The sequence below is a fragment of the Mesoplodon bidens genome (genome assembly GCF_964165515.1).
Source record: "Mesoplodon bidens genome assembly, chromosome: 7".
Lineage (NCBI taxonomy): Eukaryota > Metazoa > Chordata > Mammalia > Artiodactyla > Ziphiidae > Mesoplodon > Mesoplodon bidens.
Window position 1 is genome coordinate 78505441 of NC_138164.1, and position 24775 is coordinate 78530215.

A 24775-nucleotide genomic window follows, 5' to 3' on the forward strand; every position below is an offset into this window, starting at 1 on the left:
TTTCACTAGGTGACCTGAAGCAAACTCAACTACGGAAAGGACAAAGGAGATGACTAAACAGAAACGAAGTTAAGTGAAATTCCCGCAACAGGGTACAAAACAACGCTTTGCAACGGTTAAGATGCACAGAAAGAAATACAATTAACAGCAGCGCACACGCACAAACTAAAACCAAAGTTTTATGCCATGGTATGTAAGCTTATTATGTGCAACAGACTCGGAAATTTTCTACTTTGTTTCATTTCATTAGAAAAAAATGTCAGTTTAATCCCATGGAAAGTGACTTGCCTTCGAAAAGCACTGGATGGAGAAGACCTCAAGTCAGGAAGGGCTGGTAAGTGTTCCAATCCCATTCCCAGGAGAAGTCACCGAAACACCCCGACAGTCTTTCTACCTTGATGAATAATAGGCTCTTATGAGAATGAAAGGAAGTAATGAACGTGAATATTTACAAGCTATTCTACGTGTGGTCATTCCTTAAATGGCAATTCTTTATCCAAACCTGCAGGTTCTCTCGATTTCATCTGCTACTCAGTTAGGTACTTTAAGACAGCAGGTACTAAAAGCAAGAGTCACTAATTTATCCCTTTGTTATTGACAGCTCAACTCTGTGGCAGCTCAAGACTAAGGCAAGGTTGGGGGGAAATTCATGAAGACATGCACACCAGCCAATTGTATGCACTGTTTTGGATTTTTTTTTTAAGGCAGTGCTTCTCTAACTTTTCCATCTCAAATAGGAGAGGGGACATTCATTCCTGGAGGCCAAGTCTGGGGCAAAGCCACTGCAAGAATAAAATTTTAATTGTGTCTTATTTTAAATGTCAAGCGATCCTATATAACATTCTCCCTTGCTGTTTACTCGTAACGGGCATGGCACTGTGATAAGAGCCTGCCGTGGCTCTCACTGCGCCCCAGGCTCCCATCTTAGAGGCGAGAAATGGGGTTTTGAGAGGTTATGTAACTTGCCCAGGACCACGAAGCAAATAAGCGGTGGGACAGATTCAAACGCACCCAGTCTGGTTCCAGAACCCTGCTTGTAACCACGAAGCTATGTTGAATTCTCCTCCAACAACCAACCATATTTGTTTTAATATTCTTTAAATGTTATTTCCCCCCGAACTTTGGGTAAACAGGACCCACACGCACCCCAGGGCTCTGCCTACACACTGGGGAACCCTTCGGGCATGCAGAGCCACGAGTCCGCCAGAACTCCCCTGCCTTCCTCACGCTCCTGTGGCCGGGAGCGGGCTCACAGCCCTTCTCTCCTAGACGCGGAGCACCGTCCTCATGTTCTCTTAGGCATGAACTTCATTAACAACCAACATATCACAAGCACCAGTTGTTTATGGCATTTTTAAAATGAAAAATTCATCCCCAAGCTAAATTACAGCAAGTTAATTACAGCACCTGGCTGATGGCACACATACTGAGAGAGAGTGAGGGACTGACGGAAGCATCAAATGCAAACAGCAGACACAACTAACACGCGCCCAAGACTGCACGCCTGGGCCTTCCTCAAATACAGAGACTGGGGCTCACCCCACCCAGAGGGCCAGCTTCAGAAAGAGACGGGCAAGTGCTCACATCCATTCACTTATTCCACAGACACCTGCTGGGCACCTAAGTGCTGGGGACGAGGCAATCACACACAGAGTCACTCACTCACCAATTCATTCCATCAAACACTTAGCGGGCACCTACCACAGGCCAGGCACTGCTCAACTGCTGTGCATATACGGACGGATGAACTGACTGGTCCATCTCATCAGGTACTGATTCACCTCGATGCGCTAGGCACTGTCTGGGGCAGTGGGGATGGAATAGTGAACACCACGAAGTTCTGGCTCTGAAGGAACGTACATTGCAGGAAAAGGAGGCAGACGAGAGACAAATAAATATGTAGTGTGTCAAGGAGTGAAGTGCTATGAAGAAAGACAAAGCAGCATAAGGTGACAGAGAGCGAGGGACGTGCTGTAGTACAGACAGCATTACAAGGGGCTGCATCTCTGATTAGAGAGAGCAGAGGCCACAAAAAAAGGTGGGAGCAAGCCTCGAGCAGAACTAAGGCAGGAGGGCGCCTGAAACGAGTGTGCCTCTGCAGCACCGCGACGCAGGGTCACGGGGGCCTGCGGCTGACTGCCGGCGAGCCAGAGGAGGAGCAGAGGCGAGAAGATCACTCCAAAGAGGACGCTACAGACCCACTGGCGAAGGCTCCAAGCCCATCATCTGTGCTTCACTGCAGGCCCTGACTGCTGCCAAAATCCAAATACTCTGCAAAAGGCAGGCAGTAAACTGGGCTGCTGTCCAATATTTACCCGGTGGCATGCCAGGTGTTCTCTGGAGTCTCCGAAGGGTCAGCTTGGGGTCGGGGGAGGAGAAGGACCCCATCAGACAATGAACTCGGGCTGCTGAAGTGGGGTTTGCCACTAACAAAGTGATACATATTTGATCTTTAATTTGAAGGCCGCCTTGTTTGCTGAACCTTAAGCCTGTTTACCAACCTGAACGGTTGATGAGGACGGTTTGGGCAAAGGGCACAGAACAAGAGGCTCTGGAGCGCTGAAGACGAAATCGGCCTTGCTGATTCTGCCTGTGGCCCATCTGCAGGCGCCACAGAGACCCCGCTGACCACGGTGAGGCTGCTTCCTAAGGCAGCCCTGGTCTCCTTCACCTCCGCTTCCCCCCGCCGCCCTCACCAGGGGCTGATTATTCTCCTCCTGCCCCGACTCTAGATCCCACCCACCCCCCACCTCCAAGTGAAATCAACGCTGCACCCATACCCAGAGCCCGTCTGTCCTCCCCGCCCTCACCGAGGCCTCACCGTCTCACCCCGCACGTCTTCCTGCTTCCAGCCTCCCCATTCCTCAGTCTCCAGACAGAACAAGTTCACTTAAACCGAGGTCTGGTCTTAGTCCTCCAACTAACAAGCCTTCGGTGGCCTCAGGGCCAACAACACACGGTGTGAACTTGGTCTGGGGCCTCCTAGGCCCCGGGTGCGGAGTGCAGCCCCATCCCTACGTGGCATCAAGCAGCCGTTACTCCTGTCCCGCTGCACGTGGTACAGAACAAGCCAACGCGCACTTATGCCCGGGTCTTCTCGTCTTGGCCTGCATTACACACTCTCTCTGCTGAGAAAACCTGTCTGATCCCCTTAGTCAAGATTAGGTGCCCTTTCGCCTACTTCTACACCTTTAAAATAACCCTTCTTCCACTTAGACCTTTTCTTTTCAGAGTTCATCATTTCTGTCCACCTCCCCCACCAGGGGTTCAGTAAGTATTTGGTGAATGATCTAAGCCTGTTCCTCTTGCTAATGGTGCCCAAGCCAGAGGTTTGGGGGTTTTCCTCGATGTCTCCCCTCCCCCCCATTCCCTGTATCAAATTGTCCCCCAAGACCTACCAACCCCTCTTCCTAAACATCTCTCAGCACATCCTCCCGCTCCATCCCCACTACCAGTAGGCCCTCGTCTGGTTCTTGCGGATTTCTGCAACAGCCTAACCTGTGTTTCCCTGCCTTACCTTGAAGCTTTCTCAAGCCCTAAATAGTAGAAACGCTTCTAAATCCCTCTAGAATCACTGCCCATGGATGGGTGTGGACCTGCCCCCCCCCACTTGCCCCTTCCCAGCAAAACATATGCAGTGGTTAACTGTGAAGAATCACTGTAGAAGCAAATGCAGGAGAGGTGCATGTCTGCTTCAGGAAAGGGGTATGGATGACTCGTTTAAATCTCACACATGTCCTAAAGTCCAGTTGTTGGAAACTTGTTAGCCAAAAAACATCCCTGGTGTAAATATGCACCACTTCACTCTTCAAGGTAAACAACCAACCAAATGATGCTAAACTAATAATGAGAAAGCCAAGCTAACAGTGATTGAGAATTAAACATCTAGATTCCTAGCAATTAAAAACTGTCACGAATTCAAGATGGTGGTGACAGTGCGCTCTTAGAGTACTGTTTCCAAATTCTACGGGAAATCCAAAGGCCTGTCTAAGTCCACGCTCCATGGGAGCCTGGAACACACCACTGCGTGCGTGGCAAGGCAGCCAGACTCCTAGTGGAGGATGAGGCAGTCATCCAGAAACTCCAGCCTGCAGTACAGTCGTCCCTCGGGATCCGCAGGGGGTGGGTTCCAGGACCCCGCCTCCCCCATGTACCCAAGTCCCTTATATAAAATGGCATAGCATTTGCATATAAGCTATGGCACATCCTCCCATATACTTTAAATCACCTCTAGATTACTTGTAATACCTAATACAATGTAAATGCAATGTGAATAGGCTGGTATGTAGCAAATTCAACTTCTGCTTTTTGGAACTTTCTGGCATTTATTTTCCCAAATATTTTCAATCCATGGTTGCTTGAATCCCCCAGTGCAGAACCTGCATGCAGGATGGACTGTAATTTAACATCAATCACATTTCTTTTTTGTGTGTGTGTGTGGTTTTATCTAGATGAAATTTATTCAAGATAACCTTAATCTTGAGATTTATTCTTAAGATTATGTAAAACTTTATGAATTATTGAAAGTTCATGAAAATAGAAAAGTTCAGCATTAGCAAACAATACATAGTATTATGTATTAAATTCTCATTAAATTTAAGTAAGTTGCACTTTGCCATTTATTTTATATTGGAAGTAGTTTTGGAGATGACCCACTGAACCATATTTAGGAGGTTGAGAACCCTGTGACTGACCTTGGTGGGCTTCCACCTTAGATGCAGGTGGGTTTTGCCTCTTCTGAGGGAGGAAGGCATCTTGTAAGTTAGAGACAGTGGCCATCACATCATATTCAATCCTTGAAATCACACCATTACCCTGTTGTTGTTTTTTTTTCAAGTAACTTTTAATGACATCCCTGTGATTACTAGTAGATAGCCTGCAGTCATGCCTTAAACTTGGGAGTCTGTGGAATTTTGAGTCCCACACCCGTGGGAATTGATGAAAGGACTTGCATATCTGAATCAGGTCACTGCCATCCAGGAGGGAGCCTCAGAAGTAGAGACCCAGCCTACAGGATCCCTACTGTAACATCAAACGTCCAGGATCTCCCCAGTGTAAAGTCCCCCGGGAACATTCCACTGCATGGAACGTGACTTGGAAAATCAGTCACTGCGATCTGCCGAGGAAGTCAAAAGTGCAAGGCATCTCACAAGTTACTTCAACATGATGGCAACAATGCTGTGGGATCTCCAGCCAGGCCCGGAGCCCAGATCGCACAGTCCCCTCTGTGGGCCATGCTGGGTACATGGGATCCATCCCAGTGCAGGATGAGGTCACTGACAGCTTTGAGCAAGGGAGTGAAATGATATGACAAGCATTGTTAAAGATCCCCTGGGTCCAACATGGTGAGCAGAATGGAGGGAAAGTGGAAGCAGGGCAACCGTTCAAAGGCCTTTGCAGTGACTCAGGCAAATGATGGTCTCACTGGACTTGGGAGACGGATGTGGGAGGGCAGCAGAAGAATTCAAGATCTGCTTCAGAAGCACCACTAGGACTTGGTGATTCGGAGGAAGAGAAAGGTGAGAGATAACAGATGACTCCCCAGTTTCTGGCTTGAGAAAGTGAATTAACAGCTGTGCACCTTAATGAAATGGGGGGAAGGGAGGTCTGGAAAGGGGCTGTGATAGAAGGAGAGCAAGACTTGAAATTGAGGTGCCCATGACCTATCCAAGTTCACTAACTGCTATCAAAGGTATAAAAGGAGCTACAAAGCACAGAGGAGTCGTGTGGAGTGATGGACGCCTGGGGCCGTTCTCACAGGTGACCCTTCCCGCCTTCCCCTCGGGGTGCTCGTGTGTCCACCACTGTGCCAGCTCCAGGTGGGGTGGTGCACCACACAGGGAGCTCATGGGGCCAAACTCGGCCAGGACATGTGCAAGCTGCTTCTAAGATGATCTCCAGTAGTAAAGCAGATACCACCAGCTTTGGGGCTAAGAAAACAGTCCTGTTAACAGTAAAATGGGATTTTGCATCACACCACAGTGGGAAGTAAAGTATGTAGCCTGATAATTCTTCAATTACAAGCATCATAACAGGTTTGCTGATTTCTTGACATTGATGTTTTCAAGGAGTCCCGGTAGAAGGGTTTCGGTATCCAGCCTTCTGCCCTGACAGTTACGCTGCTGGGTGTACCACCCTGTTCGGGGGATTCCAAGTAGACTCTCCCCCAGGAAAATGTTCATCTAAGGCGGTACAGATGTAGAGGAAGGTCTCTCTCTCTCAAAAAAACACCAGAGAAGACGGCCTATTTTAGGAAAACAATGACTCACTGAAATCACATCCTGCTCTTAAGTTAACGTGCTTCCTTCTGGACCAGAACCTGGTTTCCTACCATGATGGGTCTATTTTCCAATCTATTTGACAACCTGCTTTCTAATTAAAAGTTGAGCCATTTTTTTAAAAATCACATTTAACTAAACAATTCTACGTGGCAATAAAGCAGTGTGCTCTGCCGCCCTGACTGATGGCACCGTTTGCAATTAGTTAAAGGAGAAGGCAAGGAAAGAAAATCATTAGATACAGCTAGATTAAGCTGCTCTAGCCCCTGTCAGTGTCTTCCTATGTATTGCTAGAGTAAGACAGCACAGCATTCATGTAAACTAATTAAATTTCCTGCATTTAAATAAGCCCCAACCAAAATAAAACTTATAAGACTGATTGGAAGGTCTCAGGAGAAAGAGACCTACTTTTTCAAGAAAGCGGCCTGGCTGGGGGTAGAGGAAACACCAGGGTCAGACGGCATCTCTCCAAGGAAGGCCAAAGCTCCCCCCACTGAGAGGAACACTGGAGTGGGTGAGACAGAGACCCTGGGTTCTGTGACAGCAGTGGCTGCTTCCAAGGGGAATGCGCAAGATGGCGCAGGGGAGAGAAAAACCAGACGCCATTCGCATTGGCGACACGGCTTCACGCAGGACACCTAGCTGCTCTGAGCCTGTTTACTGAAACGGGAAGTTACCGTTTGCCCCTGCCTGTTTCCTAGAATTGGTGGGAGAAGAAACTCTGGTGCTGTGTGTAGAAGCACCCTCTAAAAGGAGAGGAACTCCTCAAATGGAAGAGACAACTGCTGGTGACTGTCAGGTAGGAAAGGCTGGGACAAGTCCTCTTAAGAGGATGGTGACCAACAAAACAGATAACATTACATGACATTCCTACATTAGTGAGGAACGTCTTCGGGATATTCAGCAGGTGCAGTAAAAGCAGGTGAGAAAAGGAATCTGCTGACTCAATGATTTAAAGCAAAAAAGGTTTGGAGCAGGGAGGTGGGTTCAGATGCAACTGTCTGTTGATTGAGGTAGCTCGGAAGATCATACGGATGGATGGATGGATGAATGGATGAATGGATGAATGGATGGATGGATGGATGGATGGATGGGGGAGGGCATCTGCCATCCAGCAGACAAGAGAGGCCTGACCAAACCCCACCTCGAGTAATCCCATTCAACACCAACCACAGGGAGGCAGAGGCAGGGTGGGGAGCCATGCTCCCACTGTCACTGGTTCCCTCACCCGCCTGTCACCTCCCTTCCCCTCCCGCTTCTGGATTACTCCTCTTAACATGGACCCAAATTGCCCATGAAAAATAAAAACTAGACATAAAAGCTTTGCTTCATTTCACCAACAGCCAAAACACAAAAGACAACTAGAGAAGATTACCAATTTCTGATGAACGCTCAAAGAACAGAATCGATTTGAGAAGGATTTATAGTACAGGCCCTACAAGGGTGGAGTGGTGGAGGTACAAAGTGAATCCACATGGGAGCTGACCATCTAGAATGGAGGCCAATTCACTGTTAATTCAATAAAGGTTTATGGAGCATCTACTGTGTCCAAGGCACAATTCAGATATGTCTCGAGGAAGTAACTGCTGAAAACATGCAAACAGGCAACTATAATCAAGTGTGGAAGTGCTACGATGGGGTGGGGGTTACAGAGAAGGAGCACTTACATTCTATACAGCCACAGGAGAACGGTCAGAGGAGGGGCACGAATGGTAACGTAAAGCCCGTTGGGATACGTGTCAGTAAGAAGGAGAGAGTATTGTGGGGTTCGAAAGCAGGCAGCACTTGATAAAGGCCTTGAGGGATGACTAGGAACTTGGCCAGGCAGAGGAAGGTAAAATAATACATACAGAACTGGGTGTGTTTAAGGAACGACAGGGATGGTCAACCCTCCAAACATGGGTTTCCCTCTTAAGAGAATTTTAGTAGACACAAATTCACTTCTACTTACCTTTTCTTCAAGAACTGCTGTTTCAATAGTTTCAGCAAACTGATTTCCAGGAAAGGTGACTTGGGTTATTCCTGTTGAGAAATCAGAAAAAGAGGTATAATAGGTTTGGTGGGACTACCCTCCACAGACATCTTTTTTGTGACACCCCCGCCAAGTCCGTTCGCGCCAGTCACCCCCCTCCCCCGAGTGACTGGCCTGTTGCAGCAGCCACACTGCCTCCCTCCCTTCCTTCTTTCCTCATCTGAGGATAAAGACATGCAAACTTAGGCAGGCAGCAGTGAGTCCTGATCCAGAGAAAAACACACACACACACACACACACACACACACACACACACACACACACACACACACACACACACACACACACACACACACACACACACACACACACACACACACACACACACACACACACACACACACACACACACACACACACACACACACACACACACACACACACGCTGAACAGGACTGCACAGCCCCTGAACTAGAGGAGCCTTCCTGCTCCAGCCTGCTTCCTGCATTCCTGAGATTCCTGCAACAGGCCCTCTGCTAACTACAGCTGGCTTGAGAGCATTTCTGTTCCTTGCAAACAAAAATTACTTATTTAAAAATAAGAGATCCAGGGTTGGGACTAATAAAACAAACACAAGCAGAGGGTGAAGAAATAAAGGCTTCTGAAACAAAGCCTTGGGGAAAATAAAAGATGAGAGGGAGTGACCTGGGCCTCTGAACTACTGTCCCATAATACCTGAGAGGAAAGGAAGAGAGAGATGTGGGACACCCAGAGAGTAGATTCAACAAATAATTCATAAAATCCCGGCAGTATTAAATATTAAGATGGAGATCCAGATACTGGGGAAAAGGGGCTCTTAATATGGGTACTATCCACAACAAAACAAAATAAGAATTTCAATGAAATACAAAGGTGGGAGACTCTGAAAGTGTCTATAGCAAGTAAGGAATAATTGAGTAACTATACAATGCCTATCGTTACTAAAAAGAGAAATGTAATAACTCAAGGATAAGTCTTGATTTACTGCGCTGTGCTTTTTTTTGTCTTAAACAATAAACATTTTATTTACTCATGGTTCGTGGGTCAGCAATTAGTGCTGGGCTCAGTGGGGTGGTTTTTCTTCTGGTTTACTCATGTGGCTACAGTCATCTGGTGGCTCAACTGAGCCGGATGGTAGACCAGATGACTTAGCTCATATGCTAGTGACTGGTACTAGCTGTTTGTGCTGCCTTTAGAGTCTACTTTAGTAAATGTGAACGTTTTTTTCCCCTGAGATCTTGAAAGATTTATGCCCTCTATCCCCTTGACCTATTTTTCCATTGTTTCTTGAGTTGGTCAACCATGAACTCACCTACTGAAGGGCTTCAAGACTCTTAACACCTTCTAGTCCCCTCTACTAGGGAGCATGGTTTTCGTGAAGTTCAAAGATGAAGGTGTGTGAAACAGAGGGCTGGGAGGCAGGGCTGGAGAGTAGAAGGTTCTTCAGGGGGTCTGAATGCCAGGTTAATTTGGATAGACTTTATTCAAGCAGCATTAAGAGTCAAGATGACTGTAGTCTAATCCCATATTCTCTAAGAGATAATTACCCTTCCGAAAATGTACAATGTTAAAATTGGACTACAGAGAGAAAATATGACCCAAACCACAAAGACGAAAGCAGTCAGCTAGAAATTAAGTCGACGGCAAGCTGTGACTTTTACCCTTGACAGGGTGCTTTGCCTGCTACTCTTGGCTCATTAGCTGCAGCAAAGGCTTCACAAGTATCTCCTGGCTTCTGGGCCTTCTAGGCAGCTCAGTGCTCCAGGGGCTCACTGGAGCATCAACTTTCACTCTGCAGGGTGCAGAACAGTGACAGGGACACCAGCGGGCCTGCAGGACAGGCTGAAGGGCAGCAATCCTGTCCGCTTACCCCAGACCTGGCCCCCGGGAGGCTGGTGCCACATCCTATCTGTCCATTCCAAGCAGCAGCAGCACCTGTGCTCTAAACTCAGCCCCACTTTCTCCTCTCCGGGCCTCAGTTTCCTTGTCCACAAAACCAGGGAGGGAGACAGGACCTGTGGCACTCAGAGGGTGGTCTGCAAACCAGTTCCATCCACCACCTCTTTGCTGTTGGCTCACAATAAGTACAGAAATTCAGAGCAGTTTTGAAGCTTTTACTGCTTATGACATTGCTACACAGCCAAGCACACGATCAGTGGAACTGTCTTGTTGAACAGAGCACAGACTGGTGTACAAGTTTCCTGCAGATGCCATAATAAATTACCACAAACTGGGTGGCATAACACAACAGAAATTTATTCTGTCACAGTTCTAGGGGCCAGAAGCCTGAAATCAAGGCGTCGGCAGGGCCACACTCCCTCCAGAGACTCTAGGGAAGAAAACGCTCCCTGTCTCTTCCAGCTTCTGGTGTCTGCTGGCTTTTCTTGGCTTGGGGCCACATCGCTCCTCCACTTCACTGCCTTCTCTGTGTGTGTGTGCATGTGTGTGTGTGTGTGTGTGTGTGTGTGTGTAAAATCTCTTTCTTCCTCTCTGTTATAAGGACACTTGTCATTGTATCCAAGATGACTTCATCTCAAAAATCCTTATCTTGGGACTTCCCTGACAGTCCAGTGCTTAAGACTCCGAGCTTCCACTGCAGGGGGCACGGGTTCCACCCCTGGTCAGGGAACTAAGATCCCACATGCCGCATGGCAGGGCCAAAAAAAAAAAAAGGAAAGAACAACAAGATCTTTAAGCAATGCTAATTAAATCATGTCACTTCTTGGGTAGAAATCTTGGTGGACTCTCATTAGAATAAAATCTTAATATCTTTTTTTAAAAAAAATCCTTATCTTAAGTACATCTACAAAGACCGTTTTTCCAAATAAGGTCACATTACTTGGACCTTATTTGGAAAAGGTTACACAACTTTTTCTGAAAAGAAAAGCATAACAAATAGCAGTTGCCAAGGCAACATAATGATGTGGTTTAAGGGAGATCACCCTGGAGGGAGGGAGCAACAGGATATACTACATTTCCTAACACAGGTATACAAAATACATAAGCTGCTTCTCAATTTCTGCCTTCCAGGGCCCTGATATGAGTAGGGACACACATAAAAGAGTAAATGAAGCCAATGTAAAATCTCCTCATTCTCAAGGGTTCTGATCAAATACTCAACAAAATACTAGCAAACCGAATTCAACAGCATATTAGAACCAAACTTAAAGATACAGTAATAATATAAGAAAATGTAAAGAGCAAAACCCATCTTTGGGGCCACCATACCGCCGACTACAACTGGTTTGGATACTGTGGAATTCACGTGTGACCAGTTGGACCTGTTGTGCCCTGTACACTGACATCAGTTCACTGCTGGAGAAAAAAACCACTGCCCTGCCTCTCACTCAGTTGTGACCCCAGCTCTTCCTCTGCAGCCCAGGAGCCCGGGCAAGACCGGACGGCAACGGACACCCCTGGTAAAGGAAAGGAGGCTGACGGTGGCAGGGCGGTGAGGGGCAGGTGCAGACGGTTCCCTCAGCCCTTCCCGAGGCTGGTCTCCCACCTTACCTTGCAGGCCGTGCAGGAGCTGCTCCCTCCCTTCCCCATCCTCCTGTCCGTCAAATGGCTTCAGTTGTAAAGTGATTAAATTTATCAGGGTTTTTTGTTCAAGTGTGCCTCCCTCATCCCATCAAATGCTCAGAGTTTTCAATGTCTAAGTTTGAGAACGGAAACAAAACTGTTTTATTAAAATCCTTGTGTACCTAGCACTGTCCTGCTGCTGACATATCCTCTCCCCCAACATCCTGCCCTGTAACCTCGAAAACACTCAGGAAGTTTCCAGGCTTCATAACAGGATGGAGGCAGCACTTGGAAATGTGACAAAGCAAGGATTTCATTTCTCATTAGAAGTTTTCTTGCCTTGCAAGAACACTCCTTATCAAAGGAACTACTATGTTGACTCCTTTTGCTATGTTACATTTCAGACTTAAGGGGCAGACCATGTCAAAATACCAGAGGATGTTTAAAATGATAACACTTGATGCAGGTCTGGCCACAGCAAAGCGGGCACTCCCATCATTCAACTACTGGTAGGAGTATAACAGGCACAATCTTTCTGGAAGCAATTTGACAAATTTTTATTTAAATGGCTTAAAATTGTACACACCCTTTAATGTTGTAATTCCATTTTCAGACTTCTACACTAGGGAATGAATCTGAAACGGGGACAAAACTTAATGCTCAAAGATATCCATGGCAGGGTTATATATGAGATTTAAAAAATTAGAAATATCCTTGAGAATGGACTTGAGGATATGGGGAGGGGGAAGGGTAAGCTGTGACAAAGCGAAAGAGAGGCATGGACATATATACACTACCAAACGTAAGGTAGATAGATAGTGGGAAGCAGCCGCAGAGCACAGGGAGATCAGCTCGGTGCTTTGTGACCGCCTGGAGGGGTGGGATGGGGAGGGTGGGAGGGAGGGAGATGCATGAGGGAAAGGATGTGGGAACAGATGTATATGTATGACTGATTCACTTTGTTATAAAGCAGAAACTAATTTAAAAAATTAAAAAAAAATTACCACCAAAAAAAAAAAAATTAGAAATAAAGTTAATAGCCAAGAAAAGGAAATGATTAGACGAATTACGGTAGATTCATGAATAAAGTTTTACACAGCCATAAAAATGACATTTTACAAAGAATTTCTAATAAAAGTAACAACTACAACAATAACAGTTAATCCTTACATGGGCCAGGAACTGTCCTAAGCTTATGAGGTGCTTTACCTATATGAACCTTCTTAATCTACTTAGGTAGATACTGTTATTTTTATTTTTATTTTTAGGTTGCGCTGCATGGCATGCAGGATCTTAGTTCCCTGACCAGAGATGGAACCCATGCCCCCTGCAGTGTAAGCACACATCCCTAACCACTGGACCACCAGGGAATTCCCAGTAGGTACTGTTATTATTCCCACTTTACAGATCAGAAAATGGAGGCACCAAGTGTTAAGACACTTGCTCAAGATCATCCTGCTAGTAAGAGACCACACAGGGATTTAAGCCCACACAGTCTGACTCAAAAGTCCATGCTCTTACATACAGATGGTCAGGAAGCACATGAAAAGATGTTCAACATTGCTAAGTATTAGAAAAATGCAAATCAAAAATACAATGAGATATCACCTCACACCAGTCAGAATGGCTATCATCAAAAAATACACAAACAACAAATGCTAGAGAGGGTGTGGAAAGAAGGGAACCCTCCGTCCTACACTGTTGGTGGGAATGTAAATTGGTACAGCCAATATGGAAAACAGTATGGAAGTTCCTTAAAAAAAACTGAAAACAGAGCTACCATATGATCCTGCAATCCCACTCCTGGGCTTATATCTGGAAAAAAAACATGGTCCGGAAGGATACATGCACCCCAGTGTTCACTGCAGCACTATTTACAATAGACAAGACATGGAAGCAACCTAAATGTCCATCAGCAGAGGAATAGATAAAGGAGATGCGGTACATATATACAATGGAATATTACTCAGCCATTAAAAAGAATGAAATAATGCCATTTGCAGCAATATGGATGGACCCAGAGATTATCATACTGAGTGAAGTCAGACAGAGAAAGAGAAATATCGTATGGTATCACTTATATGTGGAATCTAAAAAGAAATGATACAAATGAACTTGTTTACAAAACAGAAACAGACTCACAGAATTAGAGAATGAACTTCTGGTTACCAGGAAGGAATGGTGGGGGGAAGAGGTAGTTAGGGAGTGTGGGATTGACATGTACACACTGCTATATTTAAAATGGATAACCAACAAGGACCTACTGCATAGCACAGGGAACTCTGCTCAATATTATGCAACAACCTAAATGGGAAAAGAATTTGAAAAAGAAAAAAATATATATCCATTGAAGAAAACATACATTAACATGATATTAAATAAAGCAGACCATCATAAGCTAAAAAAAAAAAAGTCCATACTCTTAAATCCTATGATAGTCTGAATACAGTGATGGCCCCAAAGATAACAGGTCCTAACCCTAGAACCTGTATGTGCTACCTTAGATAGAAAAGGCATCTCTGCAGATGAAGAATCTTAAGATGGAGAGATATCCTCGATCATTGGGTGGGCCCTAGATGCCATCACAAATGCTCTCAAAGAGAGACAGAGGGAGATCTCACACACACACACACACACACACACACACACACACACACACACACAAAAGGCATGTGAAACAGAGGCAGGTATTGGAGAGATAGGGCCTCAAGCCAAGGAATGCCAGCAGCCACCAGAAACTGAGAGGGTCAAGGAATGGATTCTCCCCTGGAGCCTCCACAGGGAGTACAATCCTTATACCTTGGTTCAGACTTCTGGCCTCCAGAACGGAGTGAATAAATTTCTGTGGTTTTAAGCCAACCAGTTTGTGGAAATTTGCAGTCACAGGAAACTAACACAAGCTCCCATACTGTACTGCTCTCAATGCAAGATAAAATATTCATATGTTAAATGGGAAAAGTAGAAATCAAAATTTATACACAATGATCTTAATTATGCATATAAAAATGCATGCAAATACAACAAAACGTTTTGTAGTGATTATCTCTGAATACTAGAATTATGGGTAATTTTCAGCATTATGCCTTTTGATATTTTTCCAAATTTCTACAATTAATGTGAATTCCTTTTACAAAGAAATGAAAAAAATATATTTTCTAATTAGCAACTCATCATACTTCTGCAACTCTAACTCAATCATAAAAATTAGAAATCAAGAAAACTCCCTGAGAATTTTCTTAATTCAGTTTCAGAACAAAACATGAAAAATCAGCCACCCAGGTGCATTCCATTCCCTAAGTGACTCCACTCAACCCTCAGCCTCTCTAAAGCCTATTAGTTTTCAGACTCTGGCAGGAACATGATGTGGATGAAGAAGTTTCAGGCTTTGAAACAAGAGGATAATCTGAGCTGCTGCATGTTTTCCTCTCTATCCACACGTGGTAGTGGGGAGGAGGGAGGTCTTTACGCATTCCCAGAGCTCATCCAGCCCAAAGTGGTGTGGGCCACACACCAAAAACCAAGGGCTCTGGTTAACAAGCATGGAAATGTTTGATTTCTCTGTAGGTGACTTCACAGAATGAATCATCACATTAAACAGCGGCTTAATCTTCTTACTGAAGTCCGGAGTCCAAGCCTATTGTGTTGCAAAACCCTCCTGCTCTCTATCATCTGTCCAAGCAGTCAGAGGACCAAAGGCCAATTTTACTGTATCAACATCACATCCTTTGATTAAATATTTTCATATAAAGAGTGTATTAACATTTTCCCGCAACATATGGGCAGAACTGGATCAAAACAGAAAGGAGGATGTGCTTCGTGTGTTGTTTTTTGGGGCAGAGAAGGTAAGAGTCACTGGTTCCCTCTAAAATGGGCCAGGTCACAGCTGCGGGGCATGAAAAGCATATATACGGCTTTATTCAGCCCACCCTGTATGGCGCAGCAAGCTCGGGCACTGGAGTAATGGGACCACAGCGTGGGTTTTATCCTTTACTCTGGGCACGTTTATTCGCTCTTCGTCCAGCCAATCAACATATAAAAGCACCTACTATGTGCCAGGCACTAAGAAGAGGTTGGCTCACATTTTAAAAGACCCTATCTCCAACACGCTATACTCTCAGATGATACGGCTGGGCAAATGGCCCCCATCATTACTGAGCTTCTTCATCAGTCTTTTGGATCCCAGGGATGCCAGCAGTAGCAAAATGCTGGGAGGGATACCTAAACAGGATCGGCAGAGCTTTGAGAATGAAAAAAACAAAAAGCAAATGGTTTAGCGCTGTGTACAGTCCACCCTCTGTCTCTGCAGGTTCCACATCCACCAATTTGACAACCACCGACAAAAAATATTCAAAAAAAGAAAAAAAGTTTCCAGAATGTTCCAAAAAGCAAAACAAATTTGCCACACACTGGCAACTATTTACATAGCATTTACATTGTATTTACGACCACTTACGTAGCATTTACATTGTATTAGGTATTGTAAGTAATCTAGAGATGATTTAAAGTATACAGGAGGATGTGTAGAGGTTATATGCAAATATTATGCCATTTTATGCAAGGAACTTGAGCATCTGGGGATTTTGGTATCTGCGGCAGTCCTGGAACCAATCTCCCCTGGATACCAACAGACAGCTGTACCTTCCAACATACCATCAACACAACACTTGTAATTTCGGGTGATCAGTTGATGATACTTGAATCTCCCACTTAACCATCTACTTCACACAAATAGTGTATTACTATTTTCTCAAAGCCTGTTTTTTTTCCTTTTTCTTGCCATTGTATGCCTAAATCTACCAGCGTCTAACCTTAAGAAGTACTCGTTAAATACCTGAGGTATAAATTAATGCATGAATAAACATGGGTAATCAATTTAATAATCTGTAAAAACGGAAAAGCCAGTCTACAAAATTATTTCCCAAAGAAAATTCCAAGGAAACTAATCCTATGAGATATACCAAGAAAAGAAGGTTCACGTGCTATTCAACTGGAGAAACATTACATTCTGTAGCCTCCCATCTCCCTTAGAACTTCACAATGCATATTATATAATAAAGAATATGGGAAAGCTTTCAATTAAATACCTATTTGAACTTCCCAAATCAACTTAACCACAGAAGCCCTTTCATGATTAACACTTACTGATATCAGAGAACGAATGTTCTAAGGTAACCCTGGGAAAATACTAACACAGATTCTTCATTTGTGGGCTTCCCTGGTGGTGCAGTGGTTGAGAGTCTGCCTGCCGATGCAGGGGACATGGGTTCGTGCCCCAGTCCGGGAGGATCCCACGCGCCACGGAGCGGCTGGGCCCGTGAGCCATGGCCGCTGAGCCTGCGCGTCCGGAGCCTGTGCTCCGCAGTGGGAGAGGCCACAGCAGTGAGAGGCCCGCGTACAGCAAAAAAAAAAAAAAAAAAAAAAATCTTCATTTGTTCAAAAAACATTTATTAAGCCCTTAAAATGATAATAAGAATATGATGATGAAGACAGGCAACAGTAAGCAAGTCAACATTTAATCGGCATGGTACTTGGTGCCACTGCCACCCAAGATAAATATGAAACCGGGCTCACAGTCTACCGTCCACTGGAAGAGACCCACGAGCACAGGATGAGTACAACCAGTATTAACTGAAGTGACAGACACATGCACGTATATGCAGGTATACATACATATATACATACATATGTGAACATCTGCACACTTAGACACAGGAAGGGAGAGAGTGTTCCAGGCAGACGGGAAGCAAGAGCGTCCAATGTGTGCAGAGGAATGAAGACAGTTTGTTCTTCTCCAGTGGTTTTCAAAGTATGGTCCAAGACCCTCTCGGAGGGTGCCGCCAGGTCAAAACTATCTTCAACAGTGTGATATTTTCACTGATGGTGCAAAAACAGTGGTGGGGAAAACTGCTGGTGCCTTAGCAAGAATCAAGGCAGTGGCATCTGACTGTATTAGTAGTCCTTGTGTTCTCTACTGCCATACTGTCACGGTTAAAAAAAAAAAAAAAGGTCAATTTCATCTAAGAATATCCTAATGAAGCAGTAAAAATTATTAATTTCGTTAAATATTAACCTCAAGTACACATCTTTTTGAAATCCCTTGTGACAAAATGAGAAGCACTCATAAAGCACTTCTGCTACAAACCAAAGTATGGTGGTTGGTTTGGGGGAAGAAAAAGCACTCGTACAACTGAGCTGCAAGCTGAATTAGCCACTGCTTTCCACCGAACACCATTCTAAACTGAAAGAATGACTGACAGAAAAACTACGGTGACTCAGATTTGGGTATTTTTAGAAGGAATAAAGTGAGCTTGTTATTTCAAGGAAAACTGACACTATCTGTTGCTAAAGAAAAATTTGAGCTTTCAAGCAAACATTAAAATTTGGAAAAACTTGTATTGGCCACTGTGAGCTTTAGAGCATCTCAGTACTTGGCTTTTCAGAGGACAGCAGCAGTGACATTAACAAATGTGATATTATCCAAATAAATCATGCATGATGTTACAAAATGCATAAAAGATCCTTTTAAAGTGCAAGGCAGACCAAAAGATTTTAATGTAACAGAATATGATAAGTTCACTGATATATGGTTTCAGATTCTATACTGCAACAAACCTTTAAGAAACTATCACTTGTCAAGCTCCAATGTAGTTTCAAAGACTATCCACAATTAACTGAAAAGGTTATTAAACATTCCTCCCTTTTCCAACTACATTCCGTGTAAGGCTGTACTTTCTTCATACAGTTCAACCAACACAACATACTGCAACAGAATAAAGGCAAAAAGCATTGATGAGAATCCAGCTGTCTTCCATTAAGGCAGACATTAAAGATACCTGGAAAAAAGTAAAACAACGGCGCCCTTTTCATTAAATGTTTTTTGCTTTAGAAATAGTTATTTTTCATTAGAAGTGTTATTTGTGTTATGCAATGGGTTTATTATTGCTATATTTAAACTAGTTTAATGAATACTTTAAAATCTTTTCAATTTTGATTGCTAATATTGTAAATATTGCTAAAGAGAATCCACATAACTGAAAGCTCTTTGAGGATCTCACTAGTATTTAAGAATTTTTTTTTTTTGCAGTACGCGGGCCTCTCACTGTTGTGGCCTCTCCCATTGTGGAGCACAGGCTCCGGATGCGCAGGCTCAGCAGCCATGGCTCACGGGCCCAGCCGCACCGCGGCATGTGGGATCTTCCCAGACCGGGGCACGAACCCGTGTCCCCTGCATCGGCAGGCGGACTCACAACCACTGCGCCACCAGGGAAGCCCCAGTTTTTAAGAATTTTTAAAGGGGTCCTGAAACGAAAAGTTGGAGAGCTGCCAGTCGTGGGTGGTGAGGAGGGAAGGGTGAAGAGGCGGCAGGAGAGGGCTAGCAGTGGCCTCCCGCACTGTGACGAGGGGTTCAGAACTGATCAGACAAGAACCAGAGAAGGGGTGTAGAGCTCCAAAGTGACAAGGGCAGATCTGCCTTCTAAAGAAAGAGCAAGGACGACGTAAAGCTGCCCTCTGCTCCATGAACTTATGATTCTAAAAGCAAGTCAGTCTGATGGCAAGTCAAACGGTAGGACACTGAAGGTCCATTACTACAATCTAAAAAATGAAATATAAATTTCTATAAAAGAGTAGGAACAGAAAAGTATTAAAATTTAACGATGGCAGCGAAAGAAGCAGGGTCTTGCAAAATAGACTTGCAACCAACTAGAATACTGCAAAATGAGGGAAATCATCGGTAACAGAGTACCGGGCTTTAAAAATCGAAAGATACGAAAATCAAGACGCATTTTGGGCAAGCCTGAAAAATAAAAATAAAGGAGCCAGTAAAGAGCAATAAACTGCAGCAGTAAAGAGGGAAAATGAATGCAGCCCAGAGAAGACAAACAGAAGACTTTAGAAATAAAAAGTAGGGAGGAGAGAAAATCAGCTCCTATTTCCAGAGCATGCAATCTATCCACTCCACCACAGGGTAGGGGGGCAAAGGGGACAGGAAGCACCTGGAGAGGAAGGCAGCCCGTGCAGAGTCCACCACTGGAACGGAAATGATCACCTGGACAACAAGAGTCTCACCCAGGAAAAGGCGGATTACGCCAATCAAGAACACAGACCACAGAGAATAGACAAAAGACAGCTATTAAAATTTGCTCTCAAGGAGCTTAGAGTCATTATTTTCTAAGTCAAAAAAACGAAAACAAAACAAAAAATCAATAGGATAGTTATAACTAAAATGAGAATGGTGTGCTCTAAAGAACTCAACTAGAAGAGCTTGGCAAGTTTCTCGAACTTGGCCTCAGTTTCCTCTTCAGCAAGATTGGGAGTCCACCACTTACTTCCAAAGTTGGTGGGAGACAAGGGAACTGAGCATGCAGCTGGCATGTGACAGATGCTCAGTAAAACACAAGCTGTAATTATTCTCACTGTAGTTATGATTTCAGGGCCTATGTAGAATACAGAGTGGACACTACACTACTCTAAGCCAGAAAGCTCCCAAAGTCAAAGATGATGGTTTGAAAAATCACCAATATGTGAGCTTAAAGAAGGAACTTGAATGCCTTTGGCCCAGGGCTACACTCACTCAACACAGGAGAGAACTGCCCTTGACCTTGTGGGCCTGTTACCACCGGGCCCCGAGGGCCTCTCCAATCACAAAGGGACATGCCAAGCACTAGAAGTCCCAAGTAAGAAGGGAGAAAAAGTCAAACCACCAACTTCCGAAACAGCCAACACCGCTGTCATGTAACTTTCACGCACAATTTATCTCCCCTGATTGTCATAATCAGCCAGGATATGGATGGGTACACTGTCATCACCCCCATTTTACATCTCAGGGCTGAAATGCAAAGAAGTGGTGTAGCCAGGACCCCTATTTTTTTTTTTTTTTTTTTTTTTGCATTACCCGGGCCTCTCACCGTTGTGGCCTCCTCCGTTGCGGAGCACAGGCTCCGGACACGCAGGCTCAGTGGCCATGGCTCACGGGCCCAGCCGCTCCGCGGCATGTGGGATCTTCCCGGACCAGGGCACGAACCCGTGTCCCCTGCATCGGCAGGCAGACTCCCAACCACTGTGCCACCAGGGAAGCCCCAACCCCTATCTCTTGATGTGAGGCCCAGGACTCTTTCACTCGACCACACTGCCCACCCTCACATGGATTTGAGAGCCCACCCAACAGACATGGACCAACAGCTCTTCAAGCCAAACACGAGGCTCCACCTTTCTTCACCACCCATAGCTAATGGAACACCCAGTGAGCATTCACTGACTGACATGCCAGACACCGTCCTTGGGGCTGGGACTGCATGCCAGTCTCTGCACCCCTGGACTCCAGACAGACATCAAGTGAACAAGGAACTATTTCTTTACAGATGTAGTAGGTGCTGGGAACTTGCAGTCCAGGGTACCATGGGGGCAGGTCATGCAGGGCCTGAGTCTGAGAGGTCATGGGAGCACAGGCAGGGGCCCCAGGGGTTCTCAAAGCCTTCGAGCCAGGAAGTGCTGCGAGGTTCAGGAGGCCAGCAGGACCAGGCTGCACATGCAGGCCTTGTGACCACATAGATTACACACCCTCCTAAAAGCGTAGGGCCTTGCTACAGAGAAGCAGCAGCATCCAATTTGCAATGTAAAAGAGTATTGGGGCTGCAGCTTGGAGATGGGGAGAGGTTAAGAGTAAAGGTACAGATGTCTGTCAAACAGAAACTTTCCAACTTTTGCTTTTACCACAATTTGCAGAGTGAGAAAGACACTTTAATTTGTAACCCAGTATGTGTCCACACACACAGTGTCTGAAAGGCAGGCTACCAGCCTGACCCTGGCTAGTTTCCCCAAGCCTCAGTTCCTCTCCTGTGAGGCAGAGATAACAACAAGGATACCACTGCATCAGCTGTTGCGGGGAGAAGTCAGTCAGTGTGTGAAAAGACCTTCGCAACGTTAACCTTTTTCTGTAAAACTCTTATGATACACAAACACAACTTTCACAAAACTCAACCTTACTGTGTGTACTCCACTCTCATGCTTTCCATTCTACTTTTTTTTTTTTTTTTTTTTTTTTTTTGCGGTACGCGGGCCTCTCACTGTTGTGGCCTCTCCCGTTGCAGAGCACAGGCTCCGGACGCGCAGGCTCAGCGGCCATGGCTCATGGGCCCAGCCGCTCCGCGGCATGTGGGATCTTCCCGGACCGGGGCACGAACCCGTATCCCCTGCCTCGGCAGGCGGACTCTCAACCACTGCGCCACCAGGGAAGCCCTTTTTTTTTTTTTTTTTTAACGCTGGTAAAGACCCTCTAAATTAATTTCAGAACCCAGTCACCGGGGTCATGACCTCCAATTAGAGATGATGGCTTGGATCTGGGTGATGACAATGGAGGAGAGAGAACTGATAGGATTGGGGAATGATTATAGTCAGTTACAGGGGAGAGAGGGAGGTGTCAGGTGACTCTCAGGCCTCCGGATTGATGATGGTACCTTTTGAGACAGGAACCCGGCAGTGGCACGGGGCGGGGGGGCGGGAGCGGAACCAGGTGTATGTCTGTGGGAGGAGATGGAAATATCAGACTCTACGTTCTAAACTTCCTGCCAGGAGGATGTGGGTGAGGTGACAAAGGGAGCCTTCACTTCAACGCTTTCCACCAAGCAGGGAACCACGTAGAGAGATCCCACACCAGAACCAGAGCTACTGATACAGAATGCGTTTTTCCAGACTGTGCTGGGGAGGTGGACAGCCTTTGTGAACCATGCCCAGAAGTGAGTGAGTGAGTGACTGACGGAGGACCCGGGGACTTGGGGCTCCGCCAAATGTCTTTCCTTATCTGACCAACATCCAGCTCTAATCACATTTAATTAGAGTCCGTCTGCCAATCTGTTTCCTCTACTAAGTGAGCTGCTTTAGGGCAGGGACCAACCTGGCTCACCATCTTTCTGCTCGCCAGGCCTCCCCAGCACGCTGCACTACCCACTGCCTCTGGTAGGTGCTCAATTCAACGATGCAACAGGATAAAACTCCCGAAAAGGCCACTTACAGTTCAGGAAACTAAGACAAGGCACAGCAGATGGGAGTGGGGAGGCAGAATCTGCAAGGAGAATTCTGGTCACTTAAGGGTGTGAGCCAACAAAAGGCCAACTGTTCACAGAGAAAATGAGTCTTCAAAAAATGTTAAAACTCTGGAATGCACAATGGGTGTGGATATTCATCATAATGATCAGAAACACTAAGCGGGTCTGGGAGAGAATCAGGAAGACCAAATATAAAACAGGAAAAGTCAGGTCTCTTCCAACGGTCATACTGGATGTTTAACTCTTTACATCACTTCGCTTGCTACATTATTCCATCAGCTCAAGGCCTTCTATGGCATGCCTCTCTGTTTCCAATCCTCTGCCATCTCCAAAGCCCAGTTCCTTGTATGTCACCTGTTTTTCCTACATGTACATGACCTATACCCCCAACAGACAGGAATGGTATTACACACCTTCTTATTCATCCACCCCCATCCCTTGCACAGACAAGGCACCCAATAGTAGTTGATTGATTTTTATACTGATTAATTTATTTTGGCATTAAATTCCAAATACAGATTCATATCTTCTAGTCTTACCCACTTTAGTTGCAACTGTTACTAAAGCTGTCATTTTTAATAGTAACAGTTGTATTTATTAAGTACCTACCACATACAGTGCACAACTAAGGACCTTAAATACATCTCCTACAATCCTCAATCTGCAGGGTTGGGATTATTATTTCCATTTTACAGAGGACAAGATTGAGGCTCAAAAAGACAACATAGTTTAGTAAGTGGCAACACTGGGATTCAAACCCAAGGCTGCTTAACTCCAGAGTCAAATAAGCATGCAATCACTCTAGAATTTTAGCACTATTTTCCCTGGCACAGAGGCTGGAAAACAGCCCATCTGATATGAAGTCCACACTCAATACTCACCAAAGACATAAACAGGGCTCAACTCGGAGAAAGCTTTTTTAGGCTTGAGAAGGCCACAATTTAACAAGACCCATTCATTCACTTCCTACAAATACCTAGGTCGGGTCAAGATTATTTTAACTCCATGACTTAAAAACATGGCACGTGCTAAAGGCATCACTTGTTTCTGAAAGAATGTTTAGGGAATTCCGTGGCAGCCCAGTGGTTAGAACTCCGCAGTTCCACTGCAGCGGCCCCCGGGACTATGATCCCACAAGCGGGGCCAAAAAATAATAATAATAATACAATAAACTTTTCAAAAACAAGAATGTTTAACTTAAACTAAGAAACAAACAACGCTCAGAATAATCAAATCATCAGTGTCAAGTAGTTAATAAAATAATCACAAAACTCGTAATGGCTTATCTCCTATGTATCACTCTGCTCAACGCTCTCACATACATTATTTGAACATCTCAGTAACTGAGGCAATTATGGTTACCTGCTGCACACGTGAGAGAAAACCAGATTGAGAGAAGTTCAGTGAGTTGCTGAGGGTCACCATGCCTATTACTCAGAACTTTGTTATAAGCAACAAAAAAAAGCACCTCCAAGTGGTGCAGGCACAAGAGAAAACTAGCTGTAGCGACGGGCCATTGGGCAACTAGGGACTCCCAGCGACCCTGTCCCTCTCCCGGCCTCTCTCTGCCTGCAGCTTCCTCCCACCCCCGGGCAGCCCAGCTTTCTCCTCCAGACAGGAAACCAGGGCCACTGGAGTGCCAGACCCCCATGTCCCTGGCCTCTCCACCCCAGACGAAAAGGCTCGTGGGCCTTGAGTTCAAACCTCCAGGGAGATGTGTTTGAAATGATGTCCGCTCCGCCCTCCTATTCCCCAGCCCTATGCTGGGTGGTGGGATGGATTCCCTAAGACATCCCTCCGTCAAATCCTCTCCCCTCTCCACAGTCTGCACCGCCTCCCCTTAATTTCTTTGATCTGGCTGAGGGCTCCCAAAGTGGTAAAACCGGTTTTACGCTTTTCCTTTGTAATCTCCACATAGGAGG

The 24775-nt window shown here is 45.4% G+C and overlaps 1 protein-coding gene across 3 annotated transcripts in view; it reads right to left on the reverse strand.

Annotated features, from left to right (window-relative positions):
* The window catches only part of SMCO4 (single-pass membrane protein with coiled-coil domains 4), a 71988-nt gene that overhangs the window by 12370 nt on the left and 34843 nt on the right, over window positions 1-24775 (reverse strand). For all 3 annotated transcript variants that reach the window (XM_081240413.1, XM_081240414.1, XM_081240415.1), the window contains exon 2: window positions 8230-8300. The gene's annotated coding sequence lies outside the window, so the exon portion shown is untranslated. The remainder of the gene's footprint in view (window positions 1-8229; window positions 8301-24775) is intronic.